We start from the raw sequence: 12,707 nt of genomic DNA on the forward strand, positions 1-12,707 counted from the left end.
TCAGGACAACCGTCTCACCCTCAACGTCACAAAGACAAAGGAGATGATAATGGACTTCTGGAGGTGCAGAGGAATACACACCCCCATCACCATCAACGGCGAAGCTGTGGAGAGGGTGAGCAGCTTCCGTTTCCTTGGAGTTCATCTAGCTGAGGATCTTACGTGGTCAGTGCACACGGAAAATGCAGTGAAGAAGGCACAGCAGCGCCCCTTCGTTCTCAGGAGACTGAAAATATTTGGCATGAGCCACCGCACCCTCAGGACCTTCTATCGCTGTGCCATTGAGAGCATCCTCACTGGATGCATCTCCACCTGGTATGGCAACAGCACCGCTTTCAACCGCAAAGCTCTCCAGAGAGTAGTGCGGTGTGCAGAAAGGATTATTGGAGGTGAGCTTCCCTCCCTCCAAGACATCTATAGGAAGCGGTGCCTGAGGAAAGCGGGGAGGATCATCAAGACTCAAGTCACCCCAGCCATAAACTGTTCAGACTACTTCCATCAGGAAGGAGGTTTTGCAGCATCCGGTCCAGAACCAGCAGACTGAGAGACAGCTTTTTCCATCAGGCCATCAGACTGCTGAACACTTCACAGACACCTCACCCTCACTACTGAAACTCCAAAATTACACACTCCATACTGTACATTAATGCCACTGTTTTGCACATAACAACCACTGTACATTTTATATCTCTTAAATATGTATATACGCATTATATACACACACACACACACACACACACACACACACTCACACACGTAGGAAAATAAAAAATAAAATACTTAGCACACACATTTAGTAATGTATATACCTTACATACTATACATATTATTACTTAGATTAGCCATTTTTATATTTTGCTTGTTTTTACGTTACTGTATTTTTGCACAGCTCTGTTGCTGTGAAGCTCACACACAAGAATTTCACTCGCATGTACTGTACCAGTGTACCTGCACATGTGACGTGACAATAAAAGTGATTTGATTTGATTTTTATTGCTCAAAACTTTTGCTCGGAATGCGTCAGCTGATGGACAGAGCAATGCAAGGCCTTTAAATTTGATATCATTTAGACTCAAACCATTGCTACTAAAGCAACAAAACTTTAGGAATAGAGTTGTTTTTACAACCAATTTCATCCTTGTAAAAAAAAGTGATCAACAGTTTGTGTATAAAAAAAATAACAATGCAGCTTTTGAACATAATATCAGGTTTCAGCGTTTGTTTTCTGCTACAAATGCACATGTTCACGCTTCCTTGATTGTGACTAATAGTATTTGGACACAGCACCCAGCTGGTGCATAGGCAATGAGAGGTGGTGCATCTGTTTCCCTCCTCAACTTCAGCCTGACCTCTCTGAGGGAAGCTGACACACAAACATCGCAGTAGGCCGCCATCCCACGCAGGGCAGCTGCGGGAGCGGGCTAACAGCCTGCTGCCACACTGTAATCTTCAGCCTTCTTCTAATTACGAAGCACTCTGATGGTTCTGGCTCAGCCGCTGAAAACGTTTCCTTGCATGATGGGAAATAGTGCTGGCAGAACTACTAGTGCAAGGAAAGCAGGGGGGAACTGTGAGGCTAGGAGCTGGAGTTGAGGCCACAGATTGCGTTATTGAAGAAGAAATGGGGAAACGATGGCCGAGATGGGGAGAACCAGCTGTTCCTCTGGTGCAGCAGGTCTAAAAAAGTATGAGCCAGTTAACCCTTGATACGTCTTCATTTGACTCCTCTGTATAAAATGATCAGCAGCAGAACTTCATGAAGCAGACTGTGGAAATGGGTCTGAGAGAGGGCCGGCATTACTAAACATCCCAACAAAACACAACCCAGACACGGTCAAGGCTAAAAGCAAGCCGCCCCACCCTCTCCTCCGTCCCCCCGTGGATCTACGTCTGGGCGCAGCAATGAGGGGTGACTGTTGGCCGATTGTGATTTATGTGCCGGTGGGTCTTCTTGAGCGCAATGTGGGCCAGCAGAGGCGAGAAGATGGATCCCAGGTGTGACCGAAGGAGACAATCTGATTACAGCCTTCTCCCTCCTTTCATCTTCATCTTCAACACTCGCTGCTTTCCTCGCTCTTTTACCCACACCGTGTCGCTATGGTTACCTGGTGAGGAGAACCCTGGACGGTGACCTGACGGTCAGGCAGGAAACTTGTCAAGGGAGATATTAAAAACAGATTGAAGCAGTTGATGGGACAGAAAAGGGAGGAAATCGATCTCAGAGGAGATGTGTCACAGGTTTGGTCCGTAAAGACAAGCCAATGTCCATCTGAGTGGACAGCTGTCTCCCTTTGGAGACAATAAGTCACATGCTCAGAAATGAAATGTAAAGGATTTTTTTACCTTTATGTCCTCTATACCAGTACTTTCACTAACCCTACAAACTCACAAAGCTCTTCAAATAGATTTGTAAATTAAAGATTCGACTTGAGTTACCTATGAGAAAGAATGACTGTAGATGTGGACAAGCTACAAACCAAAATACCACCGATGTTCTTCTTAAGGTCAAATAAGGTGTTGGAGTTACATCTTAAATTGGACAACGCTTAATAAAATAATACTTACAGACATCCAGATTTTTTTTTATCTGATGGCACCATCTAGATCCATGTATCACACCAAGACGCTTTCATATTTAAGGCCGAACGCAACGCCTCTCGTTGGTGTGAATATTGAGGATTTAACGTGGTAAATAAACGATTGAATGTTTGTACTTACCTGTTTCCCTTGTGCTTCTGGAGGTGTTCCAGCTAAAAGAGTCCCCGGGGAGCTGGAGCACCTAAAGAAGGTTCCGGAGCATTCCACTCAGGAGGAATGGGAGGGGTGACCTGTGAAATCGCTCTAGGAATGCAGATTAGCGTCATTGAATGTTTTTAGGATTGATTAAGGATGTTTCTATTTTTGTATTGTAATTATTTAAGGAGATCTTAGAGATGATGATTTAAGTATAATTTAAGAGTCTTGGAAGATTGTATTTTTTGTACTTACCTGTGTCTGGGTTTTAGGATTAATCCAATTAGTCACACCTGTTATAAATACAGCTCTGTGTTCGTTTGGAGAGAGTTGAGGGTTGAGTGATGGATGGAGCGGCCGGCATGGATTTGTGCTGCCTAGATTTTAATTTTGTAAAAATGTAAATAAAATACACTTGGGTCTGCACTGGACAACGGCCTCCTCAGTATTCCTATTCCTCCGGAGCGCATGAGGGTCATCCTGACAAGTGCCCTCGGCGCCACAGTCTTCCTTTAGGCCTTCTTCTGGTTGAACGTGCTCGTAAAACCTCACCAGGGAGGCTTCCAGTAAGCATCCTTACCAGATGTCTGAGCCACCTCAACTGGGTCCTTTCAATGTGGGGGAAAAGCAGATCTACTCCGAGCCCCTCCCGGATGGCCGAGCTTCTCACCCTGTCTTCAAGGGAGCTCAGCCATCCTGCAGAGAAAACTCAATTCAATCGCTCATATCTGCTATCTCGTTCTTTCGGTCACTACCCAAAAGCTTGTGACCACAGATGAGGGTAGGAACGTAGATCGACTGGTAAACTGAGAGCTTCACCTTCTGGCTCACCTCTTTCTTCACTTCAACAGATCGGTACAACGCCCATATCACTGCAGACGCAGCACCAATCCGCCTATCGATTTCACACTCCATCTTTCCCTCACTCGTGAGCAAGACCCCGAGATACTCAAACTCCTCCACCTGGGGCAGGACCTCGACCCTGACCCGGAGAAGGCGGAAAGCATCACCATCACACACAAAGACCATTTATCTGTATTTAGCTATATTTGGAGCCCATTTTTGGAATTCTTTTTAACTGAAAGTAACACCTGGGTACGATGCAGCACACATTACATAATACTAACAATAAGAAGTTTACACACACACACACACACACACACACACACACACACACACACACACACACACACACACACACACACACACACACACACACACACACACACACACACACACACACACACACACACACACTTTATTTACCAAGCAACCCACCAGCTGAGCTGAATGGACTCTTTAATTAGTTTGTCTTTGTGTGTATTCACCTTTGAATGACCTTGTTTGACTTGTTAACGACACACAAAAAATATTCCAAATTTCCCGATATGGGGAATGAAGACCGATCTGCTGTTCAGGCTGTCAACAAGTCTCAACATTTCTAGATAAATCACTACAGAGCTGATGAGACAAAACTGGAGCGTTTTGACGAGTCCCATCAGCTGTGTGTTCACAGAAGAACTGAAGCTTTCAAGGTAGGATATGTTTTGTTCTGGGGCTGCTTTGCTACATCCGACTGCGGGTGTCCTGGATCTGTGCTGGGGACAGTGAAGTGTCACGGTTATTAAGTCATTCCAGAAACAAGTCTGGCCAGGACTCACACAATGACTCAAAGACCAAAACACACGAAATGGTCCTCCACTAACATGAATCTAAATACTAATCAACATGTTTGGAAACATCTCAAATTTTCATTTGCAACATGTTATTGAATGTTGTAGACATCAGCTTTGTCCTCACTAGAACAACCAGCCCAATCCTGACCCACTCCATCGGTTTACATCGTGTACATTTTCTTATTCCTTTCTTTATGAAGCCTTTGGCTGCCGATCCCAGCATCAGTCTGTGCATCACTAATTTTAACTCCTTTTAGTCCTTGAAGTTCCCCTTCAGTGTTCAGACATAAATTGGCCCTTCAACCTCTGTCAGCACTTTAGTAATTCAGGCATGTGCTCTGAAAAAATCCATTTGCGTATAAATATATATTTTTAGAATGAGGTCAACCGAAGGAGACTCAATTTGATTTTAGAGACTTTCAGTCTTGGTTACAGATGGCATGGCATTTGGAAGGAAGACGAAGCTGAAATTTGCCACAGTTTGCTCTTCGGGATGCAGGCAGGTAAAAGGTGCAGACAAGAGTATTGGTTATGTTTCCCAAACCTACTTTTATCTAAAGACTTTACTTTGAATGTGTGCTAACCAGTGGAGGCATAGAAGCACTACACATGTAAACCTGCACGCATGGACAGAGTAAAAAAAATCACGTGCTGCAAGACTGCCATCAAGTGGAAGAAAGAGATAATGACAGTGTGGCTGTCATTATCTCTGCATTGATTTTGGATCGATCATTCCAACCTGCAGCAACACCGGCTGGTGGAGCTTTTCATCCTGCAGGATAAGCTGAGGGATAAAATGCAAGAACAGGTGAAACTGGAACACTTTATTTGAACGTTCTCAGGTAACTGCAGCAACCCAACGAGGCTGTAATGAAAAGTGTAAGCAGGGACCTCTTCACCGAAAGCACAGCACAGCTGATCGTCTCCTCCGCTGCCTATAGGGATCATCAGATTAGATCATTTATCACCATCATCAGTCACAGAGCTGCTGAGAGAAGTAAAAACTGCTGAGCACTCTGTCTATCATACTCCTGACTAAGGCTTTACAAAAGACATAATAAAGCAAAAAGTCTGCTTAAAGATGCTGAGATGTAGCAGTTTTAGGTTGCATACATCTTAGTTGGGTTGTTGTACTCTTTTAGAAAATAAACAGAGTGTCATTTATTCACATATAAAATAAAGATTAAGATCCATTTTCATAAAAGACCATTTAAGACCTTTTTCAGCCATTCTTGTGTTTTTACTGCTTTGGCTCATTATTCTATTGGAGGACTCTCTGACCTCAGACCGAGACCAAGCTTTCTGATGATGGGCAGCATATTTAGCTCCATGATGACTTGGTAGCATCAGAGCTCTGTTAGATCCTGCGTAGGGGCAGAAACAGCAAAGCAGCACCAAAACAAAATCAGACCTCCTGCATGTTTCATGGTAGGCAGCCTGCGACTCCTGTCTTCCCCAGATGTTCTAGAATTCCAAACTATATTTACCTTGTTGATGTTGAATAGGTAGCTTGCGTGTGTCTGCTGTAGTTAATCAAAACGTCTCTGACCTGCTTTCCGATGCAAATGAGTTATGTTGTAATGGTCACTGAGTAACGGTTTGTTCTGAGAAAAGATGATTTAACACGTCTTAAGCAAAACACACCTCCTTACACGTCCCAACCCATTTCAATGTCAGTATATAACCGTTGGTCTAGGTCAGGGGTCACCAACCCTGGTGAAGCGGAGAGCCTGCAGGCAGCATGGTGATCCCAGGTCTGCGTCATGCCAACCAGAGAACAATGCTAGCTCAAGATATTGCTAATGCTATCCTTGACAACTGCTAATGCCTGAGGTACAGCCGACGTCCTTGGACAAAAGGAAAACCACAAAGTAGAATTAATATTGCTTGTTTTCTTTTAGTAAGACAAACATACCAAATTAAAACCACAATGTTTGTCTTACTAGAAGAAAAGAAGTAATATTACTTTATAACAAAGTCAAAATGAATTTACTTAATAAAACCCTAACCCCCCTGAATCACCAGTGCATCAGTTCATCAGGCCCTGTAAATCACCTGCTGATTGAAATCAGGTGTGTTGAAGCAGGGTAAAACCAAAACGTGCCGGATACCGGCTCTCGAGTCCTGGAGTTTAATAGCCGTGCTCTAGCCCTTTTTAGCAGATACTACAGAAAATGCCGTCTTAGCTTTTCAAATAACTTCTGGGCCGCTCCTTCTACTGGCTGCCATTCTGTCCACAGCACTGGTGCTCTTAGGCAGTTGGTGTCAAATTACAAACGCCGGTGCAGTGTTTGTGTTGAAGACTTGGTAACTTTGCAGGTTCACATATGTTTGGCTCTGGAACTAGGAAGGATAGAGATAGGGCAGATTTTTAATTAACCCTCCCACTGTCCTCATGGGTGACCCCACCAGGAAAGTTGAACATTGAACAGGATTGATGGTTTATCCCTTGAGGTCCACGTGACAGGGGTGAGGTGGTGCTCACTCCTCACCCCTGTCACGTGGACCTCAAAGGATAAACCATCAACCCTGTTCAATGGTCAACTTTCCTGGTGGGGTCACCCATGAGGACAGTGGGAGAGTTAAAGACTACGTCCCTCTTCAGCCATTTGAGAAGGAGAAAACTGACAAGCCGACTGAGAAGGAAATCTGTTTTAATGCAACCTTCCTCCCAACATGATGGAGACATTAGACGGTTTTGTGATTACTTTACCGTGAAATTTTTACATATTGTATCTTCAAGTAAACTAAACAGATAATTGCTTCTGGAATGTGCTTCCCACTCATTATGTCATGTCCTTCTGAGCTGGGTTGTAACAATCTGGTGTTATTTTGTTCTCTGCTTTATTTGGGTTAGCTACGGTGTGATGAACTTTGTTTTTTAATGGGATCAGGAACCTGTTTGATGTCCATCTTTAGCACCTATAATCATCCTAATGAGCTCCTTAGACAGCTTTCACCGGTCCCTATTCTGATACACACCATGACATCAGCGGCAGCAGGGTGAATGTCTCGTAGGAGACAAACACGAGTCTATTTTAACTTCTCTTCAAACGTATGTTTGTCCACTTTCACATATTAAATCTCTTCTGATTGAATCCCTTTTTGGGAGAAATGGAGTTTTGTTTCAATGAGCTGGAAGGGGATGGCAATCTTTTGTGTGTGTGTGTTTGAACCAAAGACACAATAAAGATGACTAAGCCTGTGTGTAGATTCAAATAACAATCTGAGAGATTTTGCTGCATTTGAGATTTCAACAAGAGATGAAAATCACAGCTTGTTGTCATTAAAACTGTTTCTTACCAGATCTCTCAGACGTTGAAAGAACAGATGACTCATGAGTGAGTTCCTGATCTCCAGAGGGAGAACGTCGGCAGATTAAAAGTAGTTAAAGTTAATTTTCCATGAACCTGAAGAGCCTCTGACCAAAAAGATCCTCGGCTGATTTCAGAACAGGAACGCCGTTGTGAAAATGATCGATAACCATTTCTCTTCTGCTTAAAGGCTTGAACGCATTCTTTTGAAATATCCAGAGACAGTTGGCAGACAAAACACCACAAATGCTTTGGGATAAATAAAAAAAGATGTTGATTATAAAGTTAAAACATCTGGACAGAAAATTGGTTAAATTACCAGAGATAGTTTTAAAATACGAGACTGCTGCTTTAAATTTAGAGATCATTTTTCTAAATTATATAGATATATATTCTTTTTCTTTACTTTGGGTCATTTAAGTGGACAGGCACATCTAAACCCCCTGAACCTTAGCTTCCATGTGTCACGGTGAGGTTTTACAGATTAGATTTATTTATAAAAACATCCCAACACAACTTTTAGCTTCACTAGATGACAGGAAGCTGCCCAAGAAGATCAGAGTCAGAGAGACACTCATGACAAAACTAAGCATAGTTTTTTACAGTGCTCTGTGAGACCTCACTGCCATGTGAATTAGGGCATTGTGTTTTCCTTCTATTCTGCTCCACCTGCGACTCCTCCAATGTTACAAATGTCGGTTGTTTGGCGTGGTCTGCTGATGTCATTTCTATCTGAGCTCACATCAATCAGCATGAGTTAAACACAAGTCCCGCCCAGCAACTGGACTGGTTCATTGCGAACATAGATATTAATACAAAGACACCCCATTGGGTGCCTGGAGAGAGTAACAGTGTTGCTGCCATATTGGGTGGGTCCCACACTCTCCAAACCCAACTGGAGTCAATGCAGAGTGAACAACTATGCCTGTTTTTATGCAGCCTAGAGTCGCAACAACCAGCGTTCATGCCCGGCTCGAAGGACCAGATTAAGTTAGGGATTTTATCAATCACCTAATAGCTGCAGCAAAGAGAAGAGACAAATAACCACACAAGTTACTGTTTGCAAATCAGGGCAGATGTTCAATCAAAGGCTTGAGGCTTACAACTGCAAAGAGCAGCTGCCCTTCCAGTTTATTTAAAACATGAGATAAGACAGGAACAGGAACGCGCGTGTGTGTGTGTGTGTGTGTGTGTGTGTGTGTGTGTGTGTGTGTGTGTGTGTATGGTTACAGGAATGTGTGGGTGTGTGTGAATAAATGAGAATGCTTTCAGGCATAGAGTAATACACAATACATTCAGTTAATAGGATAAATGATCAAACAATAATAAACATAACATTTCTATAACACTACTGAAAACAGATGACATAGGATTACTATTGACTTCACTAGCCTACCTGATGGGATTTCACATTCTAATTTATTTATATTTTAACTATACCATATTTCTGACTTAATAGCTGGGTAAACACCTTCCTCAGTAGAAGTAACTGCACTGAGGGTGATCCAGATGGCAGCAGAGTACAAACACCTGTTCAGCTACACTGATAGTTCCTGAAACGACCCAGGAGCTAATCCTTTAGGGCTGGCCTGGTGAAATGGAGGCGTGCATGCTGGGAAGTTCCAGTAAAATTACCCCAAAGTTCCACTAGAGGAAACAGGCCTTATGACTGGAAACTGGAGGCAGCTGACCAGTATAAGATCCACCTCCACCAGGGAGTTGGAGAAGTTTTATAAATCATCTCGAATATATTTTTTTCCCAGATGATGATTTAAAAAAAAATTTTTTAAACAAAGAGACTGAAACCAATTAGATGTTTTTATTTAGTTTCCGCAAATCATTTAGACACCATTTTGGAAATGAACTATGCTGAAAACTGACGCATTTATCAGTTATCATTTGCACCAGTTTAAATTTAAAAATCCATCTCCAGGATTTTAATTGCAAACTCAAAAGAATCTTGAAACATCTTCTTTACGTTGATTCTGTGTATTTTGTCAACTTGCATTGCTTGGTTCTTTTAAAACACAGGAAAAAATTGTTCTTTACCTTGTTTGCCAACGTTACTTAATGCTTACCTGACAGCTTTGAAGAAGACTAAAGTAATTAGCTGAAACTTTAGCAAACAAGAACCATTTTTTTCTGTGTTTTAAAAGAACCAAGCAACTCAAAAGAATCTTTGTCGAGTTAATTTAAATGGACTTGATTTCATTCAAAGGTTCTCTTGTTGAATTTTCCCTTTAAAATGTCTTACTTGGGTTTGAAAACAAACAGGAAACAAAAAGGACTCCACATCTTTCATTCTCCCTCCGATCACACTGATAGACGAATAAACACACAAACACACCGATTGACTGACTTATAAACATCCCACAAAAGCACAGCTCATTACCCTCTGGCAGGTGCAGAAGGTATCTCAGCCCTGTACTCAATTACTTCCACCTTCCTTCTTGTTTCCCCTCGATGTGACATGAATAACCACCGTATGATTACCTCCAGTTCGGCTCAGCAACCGCCCACCTCAAACGGCGGGAGTAATTAAAGGAAGACGGCTAAAAGTCTGGGAAATAGCCGAGTGTCAGGATGGAGGAAGGAGTGGGAGAAGATGAAAGTAATGCAGAATGTCAAACTTGGATGTTTTCTAACCCCTCCCAAAGGAAAAAAAGAAATAACGTGCTGCAGAGACTACAGACAGCATTAAAAAGCCTCTAAGACTGGTTAATCTTAAGTATCCTGCTCATCTGAATAAATCTTGTTATTTATCAAGTGTCAAGAAATTGGGATATTGAAATGTTTGTGTATTCCATCACAATGCAACAAGACACTAAAAATACAACTTTGCTGATTTGTAGTCAAAGCCCTTGTCTGATGTCATGAAAGTCTCGTTTTATGACACTAAATGGTTTTGCCAAAAGGCGTGACCGGTTAAACTTTCCTCTACTGCTCAGTTATTGCGTGCTTAAGGAATCAAGAGCCTTCCATAATTAAAAACAGGAACACGTCAGTACTTAGCAATAAATCATGTTAGCTTGATAACACAGAAATATATTATGGATTTTAAATGATAACGGTGGTCGTTGGATTGGATAAAAGAAAATTCATCAGTATTAAATCATGAAACAAATAGCTGTCTCTACTTGAAACAGGATATGATCAATCAAACTCTGAGGAAATCAGCCGTTTTAAGCCTGTGCTTGTTAACAGGTCAAAAAGCTTTTCAGAGGCAAGGCTTCGAGGCTGGATGAGATCCGTCTAGAGGTCCTTAAAGATATTGGCCAGAGGCAAAATCCCTTTGAACGGCATGTGTACAGAAGTATTAAAACCTCAGAAGAAAAGGGTTTTTGGATTTTCACGGCTGGAATTTTAAGAAAATCTGATGTTTTTGACTGGCGTGGGAAAAACAGAAGCTAACTTCCGGTGTAAGCCCTGGGCAGCTCAGCTGGTGACGTTTCACAAGGAGATCTGCTGAAACGGCTATAGAACACAACCCCCGACTCCGCTGTTTCCGCATTAGCGTTATAGCAGAGAACAATGCGTCATCAATCAGATGTAGCTTCTGAAACCTCTGCTAGTCGGTCAGATTAGTTTTTTTCTCTGGGATATGGCGACGAGAACGGATATTGGATTACTGGAGAAGTTCAACCGAACTCCGACCCCGCTAGCTGGATTAAGTGCAGACGTGTTTTAGACCGTTTGACTCAGAAGACATCTTTAACCAATAGCTTACCAGAATAAATCTTGCAGATGCTGGAGTAACTCATTAGTTTGACTCCTTGTTTGCACCAATCCAGGATGGCACGGAAATTCTACTGGTCCATGGAGGATCTATTGTTGGAATGGTGATCATCTTTTAGATTATATCTGTGTGTGTCGTGGCTTTCCCAAATGACGTGTTTTTTCCTAACCGGAACTAACACGGTTAGGTAGGGTGGCCATACATCCAGCTTTAAAAAAGAGTGTCCTCCTACCAGCACACCCTTGAGACGGACACCCATTTGTCCTCTTTTTGACTTAACTATTTTTTCCATCTTATATGAAAAAAAATTATAAAATGAGTAAAACAGGCATTTGTGATTAGATATAGCCTATTTAAATCTATAATGCAATTATAAACTCTAAAATATATTTTTATGACATTAATAGATGAAGCCAGTGTGAAATAAATTCTATTGGTTAACAGCGACAGTAAAAGCAGCCATATTTAAGTGGTTGATCTCAGTCAGACTTTGCAGAGGACAGAACTGAAGTGTCTGAGATGTACCTCCTCTTCCTCAGTCACATTCTGAAGGTGTTTTGAGACTCCATTGAAGCTCTTGTGGCCAAATCATTCAGCATTACTTCTGTGTTTAAAGTGATGAGTGATCTTAAAGTCAAGCTTGAGCAGAGATTAAAAGACCTTTTTTTTTGGCTTTGCTGTGAACAGCAAACTCAAACAGTTATCTCCTGATATTGCAAAGAAATGTGAGACTGATTTCATTCACTTCTATGAAAGAGCAAAGAGGTGTGTGACGGAAAGGTATGACTTCTCTGAGAACCGCTTTCACCGCAAAATGTCCAAGCTTAGCCTCACAGCTGATGTCTCTTATGGAGAGTACAGTGATGCAGCACAAGCCTGCAAACTTAAGAATACTGATATGGATGGACTGTATGAGGAATATGGCATGATTGAAGCTATTCTCAGCTCCCCAGAAATAGAAGGTTGTCAGAGCGAGGAGCGCTACCTGAAGCTGTTTTCCAAAGCAGATGTCCCACTGGTGAACCTGAGGAAAGTCTGCGCCTACATCTTCTCTGTTCCATGCAGCAATGTACACACAGAACGGATCTTTTCCATGATGTCCTCATACTGGAGAAATTAAAGAAATCGTCTGGATGTGGAGAGCGTGAAAGCATGGCTGCAAATTTGTGTCAACTTCACTTTGGACTGCATGGACATGTACAAGAAATTTCTCTCAAACAAAAAACTGTTGGAAGCAGCCAGGAAAGG

Source organism: Nothobranchius furzeri, chromosome 1, assembly GCF_043380555.1.
Source record: "Nothobranchius furzeri strain GRZ-AD chromosome 1, NfurGRZ-RIMD1, whole genome shotgun sequence".
NCBI classification, from domain to species: Eukaryota; Metazoa; Chordata; class Actinopteri; order Cyprinodontiformes; family Nothobranchiidae; genus Nothobranchius; species Nothobranchius furzeri.